Source organism: Muntiacus reevesi, chromosome 19 (genome assembly GCF_963930625.1).
Source record: "Muntiacus reevesi chromosome 19, mMunRee1.1, whole genome shotgun sequence".
In the NCBI taxonomy this organism is placed as follows: domain Eukaryota; kingdom Metazoa; phylum Chordata; class Mammalia; order Artiodactyla; family Cervidae; genus Muntiacus; species Muntiacus reevesi.
In genome coordinates this window covers 41,608,731-41,633,041 of record NC_089267.1, presented here as the reverse complement: position 1 = coordinate 41,633,041, position 24,311 = coordinate 41,608,731, and positions in this window count along the sequence as shown.

The following is a 24,311-nucleotide window of genomic DNA, read 5'->3' as shown; positions in this document are numbered from 1 at the left end:
CTCAAAATAGTCAGGCAGCCCAGAAAATTTACTCTAAAGAAACTGTGGGTTGAAGATGATACTCATAATATGAGGATCAGCAAATAACAGGAAACTACAAAGCCAACACTTCTACTCTAAGTAAGACTTCTTCATCATCTATATTATGAGATCAAAAACTATAACAGTCTTGTCAGATCTGGCATATTAAATCACACTGTTCTCACTTAAAATATTATGAATAATATTTATCTCAGGAAAAACAAAAATGTCTTTTGTATCATTGAACTAAGTGAATGAAATAAAAATTTTGAGTAAAACATCACAGTTATAGCTCAACCCCTTAAAAGTTACATATCATATATGCTTTATAAAATATATATATATATCTTGATATAGTAAAACATGCATATATTTTATACATAAGTAAGTAGGCATACACTAGAAGCACATGCTCCTAATTTCTTCCTGACAGGAATTTCCCCTGACAACTTGAGAGATCCCGCCCTTGAGAGCAGTTTGTACATGTACACACTGCAGGAAATCACCTGGCTGCAATGAGCAGAGCCCTGCAAGAGTGAATCAACGTGAGCCAAGCCCTGTCTGGGTTCCTGGAGACCACCAACAGTCAGGCCATGGGACAGGAGCCATGCTGGCAGGCTCCCCAGAGCAATCACATGGTCAGCAACCAGGACGGGGAGCAGGCAGGCTGACCAGCCCAGGTGAAGATCCACTAGAATTAGTGGACATTTATGGCTTTGTTTATACCCCTTACTCATGGAAAATATTTTGAGGAGGAAGTTAAAAGAAAAAATGGAATCTGGATTCTTGAACAGGAAGGGGGGAACTTTCAATTGTAGCAAGCAGTCTGGGGGAATGCAACAAGATGGGATTTGGAGATAAGAATACACAAGGGGCAGTGAGATAAGATGACTCAGCCAAGGGTGTTTTGAAGAATGAAATGAACTCTTATTCTAGCAAGCAGAAAGGGGGAAGGAAGCTCCTTTGATGCCAGGATTCTCATTTTGAGACATAACAATAATGGCATACTTCACAATGGCAGAGAGAAGTGCAGGAAAGAGGAGAGGTGGTGCTCAGGATTTAGCCTAGTTTAGGGACAAAGAAACTAGCATGCACCATTTTGGCATTTCCAAATAAGTTTTGAAAATATAAAAATATTCTAAAATGGATGATGGAGAAGTAGAGAAAGCTTCCCTCTTACCTGAGAAAGAGCCTATCTATCAATTATAAAAGGCTCACCCTTAATATCAAGAGTTTCCTTCTCACTGCTGCAGAGTCTTGGTGAAAACTGCAGCTTTCCAGGGCAGCTCCTTTCTAACCTGTGACTCAGGAATCAGGCTGCTTTCATCTTGTGGCTCCATAACTTTAACCCATAGTTTCCAGGCCACCTTGGCAAGGAAAGATTGGACCTTAAAGGTTGCAGGGGCCTCCCACTGCCTCTGCCTAGAAATGGCACTTATCATTTCTGCTCATGGTCCACTGGCCAAAAGTAGCTGGAGAATGTTGTCTCCCATGGGCCCAAGAAAAAAAGGATATTGGTGAGCATCCAGATGATCTAAAAGAGTATATGAGCACTCATTTTGAACTACATTATTAATTTGCTGGAGAATCCATGAAGAATTTAGAAAATGTGACTAGGAGCATGAAATAAACAATCTATGTATTCTCAGGAATACTTTGCCAGAAGGTCTTTGTTCCCCATCAAAGGTGCCTAAATTCTCCCTTTAATATCCTAGGGCAGAGCTGCTTACTTGGGCAGGTAATCTTTTGTGTAAATCATCTGTAGTAATTATCAACTTCTCCCTGGTTCAAGAGAAATTTCAGTTTTTGCTTAAAGGTAGATGTGGGGTTTCCAATAATTACTTTTTCCTCTCCAAAGAACTTGTTAATAATTTTGCTTGGAATCAGGGGCTGAATCAGTTCCCTGGAATCAGTTCCCTGAGTGAGGATTCTCTGTCACCTCAACATTTCTTGGATCTTTACCATTCTGTTCCATGAATTTCCTGTTTCCTTTCTGCAGTGACTGTTTCTATCCCGACTCCCTGTGTTCACTGACAACACTTTTGTTGTTGTTGTTGTTGTTTAGTCAGAGGTGTCAGACTCTTTGTCACCCATGGACTATAGCCCGCCAGGCTCCTTTGTCCCTGGGATTTTTCCAGGCAAGAATGCTGAAGTGGGTTGCCATTTCCTCCTCCAGGGGATCTTCCCAACCCAAGGATCAAACCCATGTCCTGCAGCACAGGAGGAATTTTATACCACTGGACCACCACTTTAATAATCTTGGCTGAAAGTCTGCAGGATCCACTGGAACATAGGTCAAGTTGACATGTTAAAGGCAGGAACAGAGTGACTTGGGTCATCTGCCACAGGAAAGAGGAGCAATAGTAGCACTGCTGGTGACAATCAGAGCTCCCATCTGGATTTCCCCGCTGTAGCCTGTTTCTTAAGAATGTAGGGAGAAAATACCCCAGGAAAACTAAAGTTTTTCTTCATTGCTCATTCTTATGTTTGATTTGAGCCATTACAAGGGAAAGGCAGAGAAATGACTCAAATCCTGATTTCACAGGACTGTCCAAACCATCAGTGACTCCAGAGCCTGGATACCCTGAGGACTGGGGCACCCCAATCCCCATATGGGGAAACACAGAGTCAGTTTGGGGAGTTACAATGCTCATGAACAATATGGTGCTTCTCAAGTGATTCCTAAAAATGCCCAATCCTTTGAGGAAAGTTCAACACTTGAAATCCTGACCTTGGGGAGCAGGGGGAGTCATCTTCCACTTTAGCCACAAGCACTTCATTTTCCTCATCTATGAATTAGAGATTTTAAAAAATAGTAATATCCAGTTCAAATAGTGGTTGCAAGGATTCAGTGAGATAATGCCTAAAGCAACGGTTCAGGGCTCAATCACTTTAATCTCCTAGTGGAATCAGTTCAGATGGTGAATACTTCTGAGCCGCAGGGTGCAATATAGGATTAAGTGGAAGACAGAAGACTTTTCCATTCTTATTTCTGTTCCTCTCTCTCTTTCTCAGCTCAGACCTAGCCTTCTCTTCCCTTACCAACTCCTCTTACATTTCATCATTCCATTGAGACTAGCAAGAGAACTCTACTGCTCCCAACTTTAGAGAAGCAAATGGAAAAATGGAATGAAATAAAACTGGATTCAAACTAAACAAGAAGAGTCAGGAATTTTACAAGCCAACCCTAATTGAGTGCTTTCTCCTTCCATACTGCAATCTTGCACCTCTTATAAAGTGGCCCCTATTGTGGAATATTATGGACAGTTTTGAAGTGCAGGGAAAATGGGATTCAGAGACTACAATCGTGTCCACACTTGTCCTGAAGCCACTGTTTGACCTAGCCTCTTCAGAGGAAAAAATACATATATATATATGTTGCATCAAACTAAAAGTGTTAGGACTTAGACCTTTAATTATACAGCCTCTCTGGATAAAGGAGGCCACCACTAATTTTATATTGTCTGACTATTGCCTGCACAAGTAGTTTGCAAGAGAACAGAGCAACCCCAAATTGGGCCATAAGGATCAAGGTTTGTGCCTAGTGCCCCCATCTAGGCAAACCAAGACATGAAAAACCTTATTTCCATCCTGTGAAACTGTAATAGTAATGATGAAGTAAACTTTCAGTGATGCAGATTGTAGGTTCTCTGGAAGATAGTCTATTTACTAGTAATCCACTCTGGATTATTCCACTCTGAAAACTATTAGCTATTGATCCAAAGGAGAAGCTTACTCAGGGAGCACAATTCAATCAGAAATTTCCAGCAAGAATTAATTGTATAATAACACCCTCATTTTGACAACCAATTGTTGTTTTGTATATGTTTATGAAGCCTTGGCACCATGAAAAGAAATCATGACTCTTGACAGAGTGATGACCTAGCTTATAACCCAATGGCACAATACTTGTTATGATGTTTTATAATCATTTATTTCTTATGATAAAAGTAATCACTTTAAAGGTAATCCCGGTTTACTGCAGAACCTTTGGGGACTACGATAAGGAGACTGAGAACTCATAATCCCACTTCTCAAACAATCACTGTTCACATTTGGGGTTTCCTTCATTCATGCACATTGACCTGAATAGCTGAAACCATGCATGTATCTTTGTATACTGCTTTTTAGACTTACTATATATTCAGCACTGCTGCTGCTGCTAAGTCACATCAGTCGTAGCCGACTCTGCGCCACTCCAGAGAGCCCACCAGGCTCCCCCATCTCTGGAATTCTCCAGGCAAGAACATTGGAGTGGGTTGCCATTTCCTTCTCCAATGTATGAAAGTGAAAAGTGAAAGTGAAGTTGCTCAGTCGTGTCTGACTCTTAGTGACCCCATGGACTGCAGCCTACCAGGCTCCTCCGTCCATGAGATTTTCCAGGCAAGAGTACTGGAGTGGGGTGCCATTGCCTTCTCCATATTTAGTACTAACAGTCATTAAAAATCATCTGCTATGATCATTCTTACAGCTTCATTCCTTTGCATTGAAGTCCATGCTACTGTTAGCATGGAAGTCTACTGCTACTTATTCATTCTCTTAAAATTAGACATGTAGAATGTTCCAAGTTTTCAGTTCTTATAAGCAATTGTGAGTTGAACATCTTTACGCATACATTCCTATCAGCATTTTAAACTATGCCTTAAAACATACTTCCAGACGCCAAATTATAGAGGCAGAATATATGAGCACCTTATAAATAAGTGTTTGTTTCTAACACATAGCATACATACAGTATCACACTTATCTTTCTGAAGTGGGACAAAGCAGATGAGATTTAGGGATAGGAGTAGGGAATGGTGAGGAGGCAAATAGGAACCCCAATCTCTAGTTATCCTATGAAGTATTCTGGCATCTGCACCACCCAGTGAAACAGTATCCATTTACCTAGTTCCTGATGTGTAGGATGTTTTGACAAAAGGACAGAAGGGAAAAAAAGCAAGCTTCCTCTTCCCAGATAGAGAAGAGCTGCTAGGCCAAAAAACATGGCAGGGGCATGTGGGTCTTCCACCTATGGGCCTCTGTGGCATCCAGAGAAGCCCTCCTATTCTCAGTCCCTGCTGGAAAAGGGAAGATACCCCTGGTTTACAACGCCCATGACACCTGCTGAAGGACATCCATGCAGCTTCCACCTCTGTCCACAGAACTCCCAGCCTTTTGCATTTAATGCAGGAGGAAGAAATCAAGCAACCATTTGTAAATGTTTAGGAAAGTCTTGTGCAAGTTTGGTGGGTATGTCTGGCCAGGGGGAGGCAGCAGTCTTCTCCACTGGGATCCCCTACACTCACCCCTTAGGTGAGGGAACACCTCATTCACACCTTTCATTTCTCAATTTGTTCTTTGATTTGAAATATATTTATTGGATCCTAGCTACCACCAGGTGGTAGCTTGGCAAAAAGGACTCAACAGTAAACGTGATCTCTGCCCCACCCATATAAAGCCTTTGGTTTAATCAAAGAAATAAGCAGTTCAACAAGACACAACAACATAGAAGGACAGCCTGGGGTCACGGAGGCTTCTTGTTGGGGGGCAGGCTAAGCAAGGGCCATAGAGTGAGCCCAGGACACAAGTGCCCCAGACAGAGGAAGAAGGATCCACACGATGCTTCCACTTCATCCACTAGGTGCTGGAGGTTTTCTCAGTAACCTTTCCTTCAGGGGCTCAATGCATATATATTCAGTTCAGTCACTCAGTTGTGTCTGACTCTTTGCAACCTCATTGACTGCAGCATGCCGGGCTTTCCTGTCCTTCACCAACTCCCGAAGAATGCTTAAACTCATGTCCATTGAGTTGGTGATGCCATCCAACCATCTTATCCTTTGTCTTCCCCTTCTCCTCCTGCCTTCAAGATTGCCCAGCATCAGGGTCTTTTCCAATGGGTCGGTTCTTCGAATCAGGTGACCAAAGTATTGGAGCTTCAGCTTCAGCATCAGTCCTTCCCATGAATATTCAGGACTGATTTCCTTTAGGATTTACTGGTTTGATCTCCTTCCAGTCCAAGGGGCTCTCAAAAGAGTCTCAAGAAGATATATATGCATATATATTCCTATGTCTAAATATATGTGTTCTAGATAATATCAACAGACACAGATGTAATAGTAACCTCTAGGCTTACAGAAAAATCTTTTGACTCCATTACTATCCCTCTCTGAATTTGGCTGAAGCCCAATATTTGAACTGCATTAAATAAATAGTCAAGGTTAGGGTAGGGGGAAGCAGCTGCATTCATAACTCTGGCCCACAACAGAGAGGATGCACGTCCCTATTGAATCCCATGAAGGCAGAATGGCAAATCCTATTGTTTGTGAGCACTGAGTCCATTCATGGGCAAAGATGAATATGGAACGCAGGAAATGATGTTGAAAATTAAATGGCTGTTGCACAGTAGCCACAGGCAAAGCCCTTCACAATCAGTAGGGATATATCCCCCCATCGAAGAAGGTTCAATCGAGGATAAAGCATGATATGATTCTGTATGCTCAGTAATCAACTTACCTCTCCTGAGACTGCAGAATCTTCCTTCTTTATGTCTTCCTTTCCATCCCTCTAACTGAACTGCAGTAATGGATGTCAGAACAGTCCTTGCATTTTTTTCCTATCAGATCTGTTAAGAGGGGACGAAGGTTCCTGTTGTTAATTGCGGGGGATCTCCCACTCTTTGTTTTAAGGAAAGTTTAAACAAAATGATCACCCACTCTGAGGCTTTAAACAAAGTTCAAACAGAACAAAGTTCTCTTGCCAAGGTTTAAGGCAAATTTCCTCCGTCCAGATGGCTTCCTTAGGCAGGCCAACGTAAGAACCAAGACACTCAACTCTGCTGGCTTTTAATGCGGCTCCTTGATTGTTGCTAACGATCCCCAGCTGTTCGCCCTTTACTGGCTCCTTCACCTCTATTCCGGGGCCACATCTGAGCAGTAAGGGACATACTTTGCCCCCAAAGCAACACAGGTGGGCTCCTAAGTGCTGGGACCATGTACAAGGACAGGGTTAGAAAATTCATTTGCACAAAAACCTTGAGAAAAAAAACTCAAGAACCATTTTTGATATTAGGTAAATAAACCACTCACATACTTGGTGTCTAGAATATACTTAACAACAGAGAAGGCACACAAATACCACCCTGCCCAGAGAAAGAGACCCTCAGATGAGACTTCCTAATACAGACCTCAATTTTGCATTGATCTTTGCTCACTGCAAATGATGTAAAGACGTGATGTAAAGACTTGACTGTCTCCCCACTTGTTGGTATAAGGCCCTTATCCTGTCTGTCCTACACATGTCCTCGAGTGACAGCAATTAGAAACAGGACCCAAATGCTGTCCAGAATCTTCAACAGTTACAGATTATAAAGAGGCTTTTTGACAAAAGTGAGAGCAACGTGGAAGCAGGAAGCTTTGCTTTCTCACATTAAAACATGAGATAAGCTCTTTAGGGCCTCCTCATCGATGACCTATTGATGAAATATGTTACATTAGAGGCAAGTCTAAAGAAGTATGCCTTCCTGCCAGAAGGACTGCTGGGTAGTCATTGCCACAGTGCTTCCAGGCCAAAAGAGAAGATCAGGCCAAGTCAGCTTTAAAGCAACTTATTCATTATACAACACACAATCTCCTATATACGTGGCCACTAGCAAACACATTCCGGATTTCACTAGTTTATATCTTTCAGACTTTCTTCAAGTTTTCAACCTGACTTGTCTTTAAACTTTAAAGAGGATTATGACAAATCAATGCACATGTGTGTGCCCTTCTTCGATGGCAAAGCAGAATTATCACTGGTTCCTTTTCCTAATTCAGAACTTCCCTCTTCAAGGGATCCAGAGGTTTCGTGCATCTGTTGAACCCCAAGAAATCTGCATTCTATTCCAAAGAACAACAACATGGTATTAAGCTTTTGTGAATATAAATAAAACATTATGTAATGATGAACCAACAATAGTAGTAAGTCCTGTAACACAAAATAAAACAACAGCAGCTGCAGCCTGGAACAGGTGGTGAGGAGCCATACCCAGAAATCAGAAACAGCCTTTGTGCTGAATCAAGGCCTAAGAACCCCCCTTCCATCTCTGTGGCTTGGCCAGAAGGAGGTCTGCCCCTCTGAACAACAACAAACACAAAGCCAAAGAGAGATGGTGCTATGAAGCATGATTTGATCCATTTTCCTTTCCAGCTTGGCCAGCTGCACTGGATGCCACCTTCACAGGACCAGCTTCTTTGCAGGTTCTGGCCCCATCAGTTCTGGCCCCAGCCACTCCCTCAGCACACATAGATCTAAACATGCACACGTCCTTAGCTGAGATATTTCCAAAGATCTGGTTTGATCTGATGTTTCTAGGCCAAGCTCTTGTATCCATGTACCAAGGCCAGCAGGACATGGTGGGAAGTCTATAGGGTGATGTCTCTGGGAGAGGAATATCCAGTATCACAGACCGGGAGATCATAGCAGTGGTCTTAAGAGAAAAATGTTAAGCTTATCTTCTGACAGTTATGTTTTTAGGGAAAGAGCTTCTTTAGGTCAAATGCAGCAGATCAGATCAATTTTTCTTGGAAAATGTTGGAGAACAGAAGATAGGTTTTCCTCTGTGGATCTTAAGCTGTGCCCAGTACAATGCAGTTTCAAGAGCATCATTTTTTTTTTCATTTGACTTATTTTTTAAAGTCTTCAAAGGCAATTATAGGGCACTTCCCCAGTGGCCCAATAGTTAAGAGTCCACCTTGCAATTCAGGGGATGCAGGTTCGATCCCTGTGCAAGGAACTATGATCCTACATGCCATGGGGCAACTAAATTTGGCACCACAACTAAAGTAAGCTCACGTGCCACAAGGAAGACTCAGTGTAACAAACATTTTAAAAATTAATAATAATAATTTTAAAAGCTTATGAATAAAAATTTAAAAATAAAGGCAGTTATAAAAACAAATGAATTTAATGTCATCAACTTTAGGGGAAAAAAATTGATCATGTAACAGTGGCGAATAATAACTGTGACTAGACCCTTAGATAACATTGAATTTTAAGGGCATTAATCTTCCCCTTGTTGAGCTGTTGAATAAGCAGATCCTTTGTAATCCATTATTTTGGTCATTTTTTTAAAGACTGGGTTAATGTGCTCACAGGCAAGAAATTGGTATGCTTCATGGGCAAGTCTGAAAGTCCAATGGGCCTGCACAGTATCAACTGCAGGGGTGACAAGACCAACAGCTTAGGCTGGCTTCTCAGGGGAAAGACATGATGCAGAAAAACTGCCCTGGATGACACAGGTGCATGTGCACCTGTGGCGGGGCGTGAGGCCAGACGAGGAATTACAGACCCAGACCCGAGATAGAAAAGGCAAGCAATGTTCCCATCAGTAGTAGAACTGAGAGTTCTGACACAGCAAGTTTCCTTCCTCCTTCAACCAGGGCTCCCTTGGTCACTAGAACTGTGTGGACAAAGTATTTGTCTTTGGGCTTCTGAGTGATTCTCTTCCTGTGGGAGAAAATGGAGCTAATAATCCAGAGGTAATAACTGTTAGGAGCACTTACTAAAATAAGTGAATATGCACTAGTCAGGCCTGTCCCCCTCCACTGACAAAGGTCAGCATGTAGTTGGAGGGCGAAAAGCAAAAGGAGGGAAGAAAAAAGAGGGGGGGAAGACAGGCTGTTGCAAATTAGTGTTGGGCCACAGTTAATTCTTAGCCAGAAACCAGTAAAACCTTCTTGAAAATTAAATCTTTGCATGAAGTCTATTTCCCCAGCCCTATTCCTTTCCTCTCTCCTCTCTTCCTTTTCTTCTCCTCACTGCAATTTTTCTTCTCTCTCTTTCCTTTGAAATCACCCAGAAGATTTGAAATGGCTTAAGTGTAATCCAAAAAACAAAAATTTTAAATATAAATTATGTTAGAAATTCAGAAGCAAGGATAATGTATATTATAGAAAGTTGAGCCCAGGGGAATTAACAAAGCATAATTGCAGGTCAAGGATCTCACAATTATGCAGATCAAGCTCCACATAAACAAAAAATAAATAAATAAACCAAAAAACTGACCCTAAAAGAAACAGAAGAACTGAAGAGAACCTTTTGAAACAGTGATTGGCAGTCTCAGAGACATTTAATGTTAGGTCCACGTTAAAAAAAAAACAAAAAGGCTAATATAAAAAGTAGAGATTAGAGAGCGTAACACAGCTTCACAAAAATAATAAAATATGTAGACACCAAAAGAGCAAGTTAAGTGGGGCAAAGAACAAGTTGGGGATCTATATAGTCAAGTCCAGATATTATCCCAGCACACAGAGCACAAATTAAGATAGACATGAGAGAAAAGAACACCAATGGGAGGATACATCTAAGGGAAAGACTATGTAAATATTAAATAATCAAAAGAAAAGATAAAATAAATTTCACCAAACTGGGGAAAAACACAAGTCCTAAGAATGAAATGGCCCTACCAATGAGGGACAGATAAAATTTTTAAAAGATCCACACCAAGATAAACACTGTGAAGTACCAAAATTGTTTAGAGAAAACTCTGGTGGGTTCCAAAGGAAATAGATAGATTATCTATAAAAAATGAGAATCAGAATGACATCAGACTTCTCATCACTACCTTACATGCTAGAAGAATCGATGTCTTCAATTTTCTAAGGGAAATGTATTTGAATCTAACATGTCTGTGCCCTACTAACTTGTCAATTAAGGACTAAAACAGGTATTTTTAAATATGCAAGAACTAAGAAATCTTATTAGCCAAAAATTCAAAATGAATACATTATCCAAGAAAGTATAACAGCAACACCAAAAAAAAAATGATTTTAAAAGGAAGAAAATGACAAGAGAATAAAAAAAAGTAAAATCTTAATATGACCCAGGAGGTGTAAAATGAGCTGAAAATAATTATAAGAGAATCCACTGGACCTTGACACTTAAGACCATCTATTCTGAGAAGCAAGATTTTCAGTGACACGGGATTACTTTTCCTTCAAAATAGGGTCAATCACACGACTTAGTTTTTGCTATTTGGGGGGCTTAAATTTTTAGATGTCTTTAGAACAGTAACAGAAGAACTTAATTTTATTAAAGGAAAAAATGTAAATGACATAAACCTTGATAATTTTAAAATGATAAAAATCAGAAGTTGAAGCAGGAAAGGGAAGTGAGAGATAGTAAAATGCTTGATTCCTCATAGAGGATGTAACGCATTGTGTGTGTGTTTGTGTGTGTTCAGTCGTGTCCAACTCTTTGCGACGCCATGAACTGTAGCCCACCAGGCTCCTCTGTCCAAGGAATTTTCCAGGCAAGAATACTGGGGTGGGTTGCCATATCCTGATCCAGGAGATCTTCCCAACCCAGGGATCCAACCCAAGTTTCCTATGTCTCCTGGATTGGCAGGTTAATTCTTTACCACTGAGCCAACTGAGAAGCCCTGTAATGTGCATTAGCAAAAAAAAAGCAGGAAAGAAATTTCAAGTGTGACTATGTTAGGTAATGAAATAGAGAGTTTTCTTGATCAAAATGGCCAAATGAAGAATGCTTCTCTTCGCTCTCAAATGCAAGAAAACATAAAGGAAATTGAAAAGGTCTAAGCCCATAATATGAAAGAGAACTAATTAGAGAAGAACTATGAGGGTATGAGGACCTTCCAAAAGTTTCGGAAAAAATGGATGATGTGTTGATAAATTAAAATAGGGTGAAGGAACCTCAGTCAGTTATTCCTGGGGAGGAAGCTGCCATAGAGGAAGGAACAGGGTATCCCAGGTGAGGATGGATGACACAGAGGGCAGAGGTGAGGAAAATGGTGAAAACACGAAGACTAATTGAAATCTTAATCCAGAAGAGTTACTCACCCCACCACATTCTGTCCCTGCTCCTGTATCCAGACTGCCAGACAATTACACATTACCCCCAAATCGTAGCGCTCTTTGCTAAAGAAATTACATGAACTCTCAGAGGAGAAATAAGGAAGCTAACAGAAGTTCCACTCACTCTAGCCTTTAAGGGACATGTAGGACAAAAGGTCGCTCCCCACCCTTTCTGTCTAAGGAAGACTAGCACCTCGATCCACAGAACCGCCAAACAGCGTCCCCACACAAACCTATTCTCAAGCTTAAATTTGAATAGATAGAATAGATGTGGGATTGATGCATAAAATACATGCAGAAAAAATGAATAGATCAATAGTGTACAGCTCAATGTAAAATCACAAAGTGAATACACTAATCTTCTTGTTATTTAGTCACTTTTGTGACCCCCATAGATTGTATAGCCCACCAGGTTTTTCTGTCCATGGAATTTTCAGGCAAGAGTACTGGAGTGGGCTGCCATTTCCTACTCCAGGGGATAGTCCATCAACTACCACCTATATCACCTGGATTTCAAATATACATATATATTTAAATATACATATATTACCCAAACCTCAAGGGTCCCCGTCATGCCCCTTACTCGTCACGACTGCCTCTTCTCCACAAAGAAACCTGGCTCCCAGATTTGTTCTATCTACATTTGAGTTTTACATAAATGGAAGCGTGTAATATGTATTTTCTGACTTTTTTCAACCCATATTGTGTTCACGAGATTCATCCATGAGTCTATGAAGAAAATACAGATGTGGTCCTGCCCTCATGGAGCTTACCCTTAAATGTGTGGAAATACTCAACAACAAGCAAATAAGAAAAACAACAAAACTGTTGGTCACACAATGATAGAGTTTTGTAATACAAAGGGACCAGACAACTCCCCTAGACTGAATGAATGGAAAAGTCTCTCTGAGAAAATGACATTTAAACTGAGACAAGAAAGCACCAATCATGGTAAGGATAAAACCATATATAAGGGGCTTCCCTGGTGGCTCATTGGTGAAGAATCCAGCTGCCAATACAAAAGACACAGACAGGGGTTCGATCCCTCATCCAGGAAGATCCCATGTACTGCGGAGCAACTAAGCCTGTGCATCACAACTATTGAGTTGAGCCTGTTGCTGTAAACCCCGGGAGCCACAACTACTGGAGTCCCCTTACCCCAGAGCCCCCGCTCCACACCAAGAAAAGCCACCACAATGCGAACCCAAACACTGCAACTAGAGAGTAGCCCCCTCTCACTGCAACTAGAAAAAGGCCCACACAGCAACAAAGACCCAGCACGGCCAAAAATAGATTTTTTTTTAAAGAATTCCTTTTTAAAAAATCCATAGATAAGTAGTAGTGTAGAATATACAAAAAGCTCCCTTCTTCCCTCCTTACACACACACACACACACACACACACACATATCAATAAGAAAAAGACAGTCAAAACAACAAAAATTGGGCAATAGAACGGAACAGTCATTACACAAAAGAACATATCCAACAAATATATCTAATACATAAAAAATCAATACATATACAAAACGTGCTCAGATTCATTACTAATCAGTAAAATTAACAATTTTAGCCATCAGAGATTTAAAAAAACCCGCACAACTATTTTACCAAGAGTTAGGAAGAATATAAGAACAACTAGAACTTTACTATGTTGATGCAGGAGTGACGATTGGTACAGCTGATATGGACCAGGGTTCTTGACCTTCCCCAATCAATAGAAATTAACTAGAAACCAGACAAGAAATCCAGGCAAGTCTTTACTGGGGCTCCTGGTGCAGCAGTGGGAAATAAGAACTAGTAAATTTCCTTTGTTCAGCCCAGGGGGGTTGGGGAGGGGGCCCTGAGCTGGTTCCTTCTATGGGCTGAGAATAGGGGGTGTGTCCAGGGGTGGGCTGGAGGGGTGGCTCAGGTGGTTTGACCACCCCTTAGGTGCTGCTGAGAGCAAGGGGCAATCGCAGTACCCTGCTTTTGCTCCCAACACCCTGTTTTAGCTCTGGGCTCTTCAGAAGTGGCAGTTGGGTTTTGGGTCTTTTTGTGTCTTTGGTTCATAATGTGCCCCAACTGTGCATGCATGCAGTTATTTTTAGTCACGTATAGTTTCTTTGTAATTTGTAGCTCCAGGAGATGTTTGTCCAGGTGCAACACTGCAGGAAAAGGTCCCAGACTGTCTCACAACTCTTTGGAAGACTGTTTGCCATTACCTTCTAACATTGAATTTAAGCTCATCTCTGACCAGAAATTTCATTTCTATTTACATCCAAAAGAAATTTGTCATATGTGCACCACACGGGTGTTTTTTTTTTTTTTAATGTTTATAGTTGTTCTGTTTGTAAAAGACAAAAATTGGAAACAATCAAATGACCAGAAACAGAAGATGAATACACTGTGGCATATTCATAAAATAGAATGCTGCAGTATCCTGCAGGAAGAACTAATGAAGTGCTGCCCCACAAAACTCGAGGGAAAAGTCTGCCTCCAAAATCCTCCTTTTGTTCCTTCTGAACTCAGGGATTCAAACTCCTGCCCTCAACTGAGCTGGCAGTCTCTGTCTCCAGTTCTGTACTTCCTGACTGTGGGTCAGCCACCGGAAAGCCACACAGACATTCCTTTCTCCACTCACACCCACCCCAACTCGGGCACTCATTGGCAGTCAGTTAAGGTCTTCACACTCCTATTCCTCAGTTTTCTGGTGATCCTGACATGCAGTAGTCAGGGGGACAATCCATGCCAGGATAGCCCACGTCAATCACCATTGTGTGCCCAGCGCTGAGCAACGCCTGACATAAAGAAGGGGCTCAATAAATAGTTTTTGAACGAAAGGATGAATGTTCAATCACTGATGTCTCTATGACATTCCATTTGGGATCCATTGAAATCTAACTGCTTGAAAAAGTGGACTGTCTGTGTAAGGGGCTGAATGCAGTGGTGTCTCAGATGGTCTCAGTTTGAACCATGTGACATGTTTTGCTTTGCTGATTTTGCATGCACACACACGCACACACACACCATCAAAATTTGTTTTACTTTCAGTTGTCTTTTCGAATTTAAATATAGGATGGGCAGCTTGTTTTTCCCAGGCAAAGATGAATTAAATTTGATTTCACTTGGTTTGTCCTTATAAATGGAGACTTCTCTGTTCAGGAAGGTGCTCTGAGGCCCTTAAATGCAGATAGTTTAACCAATGATTTGAAGAAATCTTGCTCCCACAGGACTTTCTTATCTCCTAAACGGTATCCTTTCCTTTTTGTGTAAGGCAGACTGAGAGTTATACTGAGATTCAAAGAAATGAAATAGGAAATCCAATTGTAGACTGAATTTCAATGAAAATGAGCTAATTAGTAAATAAGACTTTCTGACACCTTGGTAGAAACAGAATAGAATAAATAGAATTCTAATGATAATATCTAGCAGCTACCATATACTAAGAATGTATTATATGCCAGGCAGTGGGCTAACCCTTAACTAGATAAAGGCAGGATAAATTGATTTTATCAGGGTGCTAGATCCAACCTAGAAGAATTCAGTTCTTACATGGAATAGATAATACAATAGTTGGTACTCTGGTGTGAACTAAAGTCAGAATGACTGGTTTCCCCTTGTCCTTGCTAAAATTACTCTGCCATAAAATTGGCTGTTGGAAAGTCCTAAAATTCTGAGAAATCACAGGAAATACAAAGATGAATGTAAGATTCAGGGCCTGCCTTCCAGTCGCTCACCATCTTGAGTAAGAAAGACAATGTGTGTTTGTGTTAAGTCACTCAGTCATGTCTGACTCTTTGCAACTCCACCCCAAGGACTGTAGCCTGCCAGGCTCATCTGTCCATAGGATTATCATGGGATTATCCCAGCAAGAATATTGGAGTGGATGCCATTTCCACCTAAAGGGGATCTTCCCCACCCAGGGATCAAAACCGCATCTCTGGTAGTTCCTGAATTGACAGGCAGAATTCTTTACCACTGAACCACCTTGGAAGCCCCCGAGGAAGACAATACATAAATTCAATCAGAATGCTAAGGACTATGAAAGACATAGTGCAAAGTATTGTGGTAGCCTGGGCTTAACTGAGGAAGTGATGTCTAAGCTGGGTTCCCGAAGGAGGAATAGGAGTCTGGAAGGAACACTCCTCCCAGGCAGAGGGGGCAGCACATGCCAAGGACTAGCTGTGGGAAAGGGCATCCTACATGAAGAGAACTGAAAGCAATTCAATACTGGCTGGAGCACAGAGTGTGTGTGAACATGGCAAGACTTGCTATTGAGAAGTAAACAGAATCCAGACCATGAGAATTTTTAAGCCAAGCTGAGCAGTTTGGAATTCATCCTGTGGACCATAGGGAGTCACTGAAGAATTTAAAGCCAGAGAGTGATTGATCAGATCTGTGTTTAGAAAAACCACTTTTGAGAGGTCAGACTGAGTATAGGGGTGGGTAGTGATTTGAAGAAGATCATGGTGATGACATCATAAGCCAAATTAGAAGCATCAGGAATGGAGAAAATAAAAAGATGAAAATCAAGATGAGAGGGAAATAAGAAACTAGAGATGACTCCTAGGTTTCCAGATGACTGTTCCAGAAAAGAGTATTATACTTTGCAATATATGATTGGGGTTTCTCTTGTGGCTCAGTGGTAAAGAATTCACCTGCCCATACAGGAGATGTGGGTTCAATCCCTGGGTAGGGAAGATTCCCCTGGAGAAGGAAATGGCAATCAACTCCAGTATTCTTGCCTGAGAAATCCCATGAACAGAGGAGCCTGGCAGGCTACAGTCCATGGGGTCGCAAAAGCATCAGACACGATAGCAACTAAACAACAAAAATATATGATTGAGGATGCTTCCAAGTCAGGAAAGAAACATTCATTTGTTTTTCAAAACTTCAAATTCTGTTAATTACAATTACAGTGCTGCTAGTTGGGAAGATCCCCTGGAGGAGGGAATGGCAACCCACTCCACTATTCTTGCCTGGAGAATCCCATGGACAGTGGAGTCTGGTGGGTAACAGTCCATGGGGTCACAAAGAGTCGGACATGATTGAGTGACTAACATAACATAATACCATCAGGGGGGTTGACCACAATTAAGAGGAAGCTCAGCACTCCAGTTTCTTGTAGTGGGGGAATCTACGAGTTTCCTAGTTCACTTCATCTAAGAGGAAAGAGGACTTGGACGACAGTTAACCAGAGGCACCAACTGATTACAGTTTAGGCAGAGAGCTAGGGAAAGGCAAATTGCCGCTGCTGCTAAGTCGCTTGAGTCAAGTCTGACTCTGTGTGACCCCATAGACGGCAGTCCACCAGGCTCCTCCGTCCATGGGATTTTCCAGGCAAGAGTACTGGAGTGGGTTGCCATTGCTTTCTCTGAGAGGCAAATTAGATGTTGGTCAATCCGCAGAACAGAATCTCCTGGCAAGGAAGCAAAGGGAGAATTGAATAGAAGAGAATGATTAGTGTCAATGGGATGTCACCGAGTGGGCACCACAAGTGAGAGTGAATTCAGATTTAGATTTAGCCAAGAATTAGATTTGATAGAATGAATTGATTTGCTGAGAACTGACTGGCCAGATGTAAGGAGAGGATCCCACTGCTGAGATCCTGTAGATTAGTAAGTTGGCTCAGAAATATCTCAGGTATAACTCAAACTGCTTCCTGTTTGCTGTTACCAAACTGGGCAGAAACACTTGCAGATGCTCTCAAGCAGCTAGCAGAACTCCCCTGCCTTCTATGGAAAGCTGCAGCTCTTACACTAATGGTTGTTTGCAAACTGAACTATGAGTAGGACTAGAGATGCTTAACAAACCCTGAACCAGCCAACCCCTACAATAGGCTCATAAGGGAGGTATACCAAGGAAAATCACAAACAGACAAACATCATTCTTTGTAAGCCTTCTGCCTTGATGCCCACTGTTTCCTTCTGGTAAAATGGGCTGGACCAAGTGAAGACAGAAGTTTCCATTTGCGTAGAAGTGGTGCTTGGGGTCTGGACAAGTTCTCCAGTTTGGGCATTAAAACTCCCTACAGGTCTGAAGAAGCATTCTCAGAGGTCTCCAAGTTCTCAACAGGAATTTTTTTATTCCGAGTTTCCACTTCAATAATGATGGTAAAAATTAACATAAGTATATTCTGAATTAACTTCATGACCTCCTTAGCATCCAGTACTGCCCAGTAATGCCAGTGTTCTCTTTGTTTCTAGTTACAGACGCACTGGTGACAGGTAGTACTTTTTTGTTGTAAGCTAATGAGAGCGGGGGAAAGAACAGAAAACATTCAGTAGAAGTGATTCTGCAGGTGGAGTACTCCTAAGTACTCCAGTAAAATTGAAGCACTCGGTAAGGAAGTGTAGTAAGTCACTTGGAAGATAATATTTCAAATGCTAAGGAAAGTCTAAGGTACAGTAATACTAAGAGCAGTCAGGAAGAAAGAGCTGCATCCTGCTTTCATAAATGACAAAACAAACCTATCTTTGTCAGAAATGCCCCTGGGGAAACTCAGAAGACTTAGGCAAGGCGAGCAGGAGGAAAGGTCTTCACACAGGGGTGTGATGGACCCTAAAATGCATCAGAAGCTAGAGTCCGCACAGGGAGCAAAAGCCAGAGTTCTGGACGGGACAGAGAATGAGAGGAGAAGGTGCCTGGGAGACCTCAATGCAGGGCAAGAATTCATCTTAAAGTTTTGGGGGAAGGTAGGATTTAACTTGATTCTGTTTTCTCTGGGTTTCTGCATTCTTCTAGGTTCTGTGGCTTATGATATATAATATCTAGGTTTGAGCTGCTTTTCTTATGATACTTAAAAGGCTGAGGTCACCTTTATTATTAGGTTGGAAAACTTTTATGATTTGTCAGGTTCTGCTTGTGTTAACAAGGAAAAGTGTCCACCTTAATGGCACTCCCAGGCCAACACTAAATTTATTCATTTACTCACCGAATTTACTGGCCATCTAGTCCATGCTTGCCATTAGGATATGTTGTTGTTCAACCATTAGGACACAGTCAAGAACAGGAATGGCACGATCCCTTCCCCTCCAACCCAGGCCCCATGCAGGAGCTCTCTATCATCTAGTAATCTAATGGTCGACACCAGTGGACCACACTTAGGATGTAAAAGCTCCTCCCCATCCTGACACTGCATTTATTTTTTAAGTGAAAACAATAAAATAGATACCAATGCACTGGTAAGGCAGGTTCTCTGGGCCCTCCCCATTCAAAGTAAGGCTCCTGTTCTGATAGCAGCAGCACCTGGGAACTTTTTATAGTGCAGAATTCAGGTCCCATTGCAGACTGCCTTGTCTGAATCCACATCCTGACTCCAGGTGATTTACATGCACATCAAGAAGTAAGATTCTCTTATACAGTTTTAAGAGAAATGGCTGCCTATTATCCATGATAATAAATCTGCAAATATTTTATAGGTACTCTTTTTTAAAAAATCATTTAGATTTCATCACAGTTTCTCTGGATGAGCCCTATTTCAATGAGTCCCGAGCCAGCCAAGAAAAGTGTGTCTGGTAATAATCTAAAAATAAAATTCTCAAGTTCCCTTTATAACTTCTGCATTTCTCATACTTAGTTTTTTTACTTTTACTTCCAAACAGCCTATTGAAGGGAAAAAAGTCTCAGTCGCTATGACTTTTCTTGAAAATTTTATGAAACTTTTAACCTTGGCATTCACATGTTTAGAATATTTATTAAGATTGTCTAAAATAATAATCTTAAATCTGATTTACCCATAAAAAACACAGACTGAATCCTTAAAAATTAAGAATGTAACTATCAGAAAAGTTTTCTACCAATTACATCACAGGTATGCATTCCTTTTTATCAACTATAGAGATAATCAAGGGAATTCATGAGAACTTTATATAGATTTACATTTATTTGGGGGGATGGGTGAGAAACAGAGAAGGAGAGAAGCTTTGTTTACCAAGCAATGTTAAATAAAACTATTTTAGGACTCTCCTTCTTGCACAAACAGCAAGGAAAGTAAGAACTGTTTGGAAACCACTTTATCAGTTTCGAGTGCTTCACTACTTTAATATCCCACTCTTCTTCCTCAGGGCTTTCCTTCTATTTGTCCAGTCACCAGTCACCCTTCTCTCTAGTTGTCAAAATCTCTGATTCTCCAAGGTGTTATTTTACTTCTTTTTCTTCTATCTTGGACTTCTAACACTAGCAATCCCATACAAATAGCATCCTAGCCCACAATTTCACACATTCAACTTTGTCATTTTTGCTGCTAGAATGCTAGTCTCTAAAAGACATGAAATTAGATATTAAAAATATATTTTATATTTATAAATTATATATTAAATTATGGATACAAAAAAATTCTGAGCACATAATAATTACCTCATAAAAACACATCTGTGGATTGGTCAGCTAGGTAAAAACTCCACTTGCATTGAATGAGCAAGGATATGAAAAGTGTTCACATCACTTAATTTAAATGAAGCTGAAAATTATTAGAATTAATAAGATTCACAATGAACACCTGGCCTAAGGTTAAGAAATTTAGGGGTTTCACAGTATTTGGTTAACTCTTTTTTGGTTCAGTTTCCCCTTCAAATCAGCTAAAGAACTAAAACAATTTAAGAAAGGTTTTTTCAAAGTGTTTCTGTGCCCACAAATCTTACCAGTATTAGTAACAACCTTACTAGCACAATCAAATGGAAGCTATAAATAAAAGGAACACAGTCTAATAAGAATTCACAAGCACATGTTGACCTCTAAGAAGACACAGCTCAACTTGAAACTCTGTCTACACATGACTCCATGGTCGACCCCAAAAAGCCCAAAATTAATTTTAAAGTTTCCCATCATCTGAACTAACTCTTCAAATTCCATTAAAATCCCATTGCTTCCAGCAAGCTCTCTTCTACTCCTGAAGGTAACTACTACCCCTGTCTTCTACAAACCGTAGTTAAGATTTTACACTACCTTAAAGAGTATTTGTTCTCAAAAATGCTTTTCATTTAGTCCTTATATTTTTTAAAAATTTGGTATATCTGTACAGAGCTTAACACATAGAGCTAAACATATAGGCACACAAGAAAAGTTTGCTAATCAAATAACGATAATTCTATCGCAAATAATTCTATTTGCTAATCAAATAGATATACTGACTAAAGAAAAGTAATTATTTGCTCATATGTAGTAAGATAGGAAGTTTTGGAAGTAAATTAAAGTCATGAATGATAAAAGTGAAGATTAGGGAATGTGGGATGAAAATGATAAGTGATTTTGCATCTCACAAATGTTTGGGGTCACACATTTTTCTGAAAGTAGTCAGGATGAATTTAAGATGCATATATGAACACACCAGCTTCTATGTTGAAGCACTGGCTCTAAGGAGAAGGCAAATGATCTGTATTTGTTGTGCAGACTCAGAGTCTAGTAAGTTCAACTCAGAGTTACGCATTTCCAGAATCAAATGCCAAATCCTTTCACTTCGGCCAGTCCTCCAAAACCATAAAATAGCTATCAGTCTATCAAATACGATGGAAGAAGTTTTAAAGTTCCTGGCATAAATATCATTCCGGGTATATTTTTTCTTTTCCTATGGGAAGACAACACAAGACTCAATATTATTAGGCAACTGTAACATTCCATATTTCATCAGTCAACTCATCCTGAGTGCATAGACAAGTACCATGCATCTCACCCCACAACCTATACTCCCCAGTTCCCAGTGATTAAAAAAAAGAACTTCACCCAAGTTCTGCTGACGTCAATGGTGTGTTTGCGTGCAAAGACAGTCTTGTGGATGGATTGAAGACAGTGATGTTGTAACTTTTCTTAAGGCCTCAATTATTCAAAAAAACCTCACTTCTAAAGGGAAGTGTTAGAAAGTCCAGAACTCTATTTCAAGGAAAAGGCAGCAAGTAAATCTTAAAAGAACTGAATGTGTTTCAAAGTATGTCCTTAAACTGAAAGTTGACATTCATGTCGTGGTAATGTCCTAAACTCCATTGTAATAAAAAATGATAATCATACCTCCTTAGGGAGAAAAGAAGGTAAAGGAAAAAATAGCATAAATAAAAATAGAATCACAAGGAGCCATAACTTTTCATATTGGGGATTTTTTCCTTTGTTTCTTCAACATTTTACTTATGCAAAATATCATCTATGAATCTAAGTTCTCATAGAGTTTTCTGACTAATCAGAAAATTAGTACTGGACATTCTGGTATCTACAAAGAGCCAGTTGCTCAAATGATAAATTAGTACTTGTTAAGAAATAAAAATGTCACATGTTGGACTTTGCACTACATGGTGGGGAATGGTGAGTATCTAAAAAAAACTAGAGAGAGAAACTCCTGCTCTCAAACATTCACAGTCTACTAAGAAGGACAGGTATATATTCTGCTTTTTGTTAATTCAGAAAACATTTGCTACCAACCAGATATGTAGTACAAAATAACTGAATAAAGCTTTAAACATCAGTTGGCCAATAAAAAGCAATGAAAGTTAGAGTCCCAAGTGCATTCTAAGAAGGGTGCACAGAGGTTAGTGGATATCTGGGGGCAGGAGTGGGTTGCCCCTCAAAAAACGTTGTATTTGGTCCATCCTTAAGATTGTTTATTTCTTGTACTCTACCCCCTTATAAACAACAGGGTGGGAAACCATCTCTGCAACTTGGAACTGTTCTCATTTACAAAACTCTGTCAACCAGAAGTTCAAAATAAGAGTGTTCTTCTTTTTCAATTTCTACATGAAGAAAGGAATCCTTTCATTCCAGGAAAGACAGTGTTACCCAAATGAATCACAAAATTGTTGCTTTGACACACTTCCAGATTTGTGGTTGTTAAAGGCAAGTTTCAAGTAGAAAATGCTGTCTAATTGTCAAGTAGCTTGCTCCTTGGAGCCTTTTCTGAAGCATAGGGTACAGATCAGCTGACCGGTTGTTTCAATTCATTTCAGTCCCATAAGCCATGTAAAGATCTGTTCTCAGGGCTGAAGTGACACATACAAAATGAAGACAGAGCCTCCACCCCCATCTCCCCAGTGGACTCACTTCCACATACAACCATGTTTGGTGCCCCACGCAACAGGGACACCAGCCAATCTGGTTATCTCAGCCACTCTAGCTTGCTTTTTTCATGCATAAAAAATGCCATTAGAAGGGGATGTGATAATAAGATAGGCTATGCATGTGTGGGGACTTAGGGGAAATCTCTACCTCCAGCTAATTTTGCTGTGAGCCTAAAACTGTTCTAAAAAATAAAACGCCATTAGATAAGCTAAGTGTTTTTATTCATCATTTGAATCTTACTACTTTAGTCACAAAGGATTAACCTGCCTACACACGTGTTCTCTGAATGCTCAGGAGAGCTTATCTGGAACTCTCACCAGATGTTGACCTTCTCTATCCTTCCTAATCACTGTTGTCAGGGAGGTGCTGTGTTTGCATGTTCACTGTCCATATCCTCCATTAGAACATAAGCTGCATCAGGGCAGGGCCTTTGTTTTCTTCACCATCACAGCCCCAGAGCTTGGCACAGTGCCTGGTACTGAGTAAGTATTCAATAGAGTTAACCACCATCTGGCAAAGAGAATGAACACACTATTGGAGAACGAACCACAGAACCACGCTTCCAGATTCTACTCTCTCGGGGCAGGATGCCTATGGGATGAATCTCTAAAATCAGAAAAATACACAGTAGGGATTCAGTAAATGTGTGATATATCAATGAATTAAATCACAACATCTTAGAGTCTGACTAAACATAGGCAGACATCCTTATGCAGCATCCCATCTGCACAATCATTCAGCCCCTCCTGGATGCTTCCAGTGATGGGGACTCAGAACTTCCACTACAATTTCTACCCTTATGTTAGCATGACAAATAAGAAAGAATTAATTATATCTTTATTCAAATACGGCGCTGTTCAAATGAATTGAGACATTCTCCTTGCCTCCCTAAAGAGGCCCTTTCTAGCTGAGTGTCATCCCTGAGCCCACTGTTGATGATGCCTCTGGGTATACCCTGGTATGAGTGGATAACCTAAGGCAGTGTCCTTCACAATGTGTGTGGACCTCTGAACTCTCTTCGAGCCTCAGAAAAATACAAATGCCCGTATTCCTCGTTGGACTCCCCAAATCAGAGCACGTGGGGGAGGCCTCCAGGAAGACATAGTTAGTCAACCAGGGCTGAAAAACACTGAAATAAGGACATTTTTAGTTTCAGGTTCAAGTAAGAGAGATGCCTGTGGCAGAGATCCTCTAAATCTTGAGTGGGAGAGAAAAGGGCTTGCAGACATTTCTCTGCCCTGCTCCCAAGATGGTTTGGGCTCCCATGAGGACAGCAGAGGCAGAGGTGAGAGCTGAGGAGACACTGTGACCCGTGGAGGGAAGCCAGCATGCTGCAGGCACCAGGAAGGCAAGGCGGGGACTCGGAACAGCCAGAGGTCACAAGGGGACTGTGGTTGGCAGATGGACTTGAGCACATGGTAGACACCCTGCT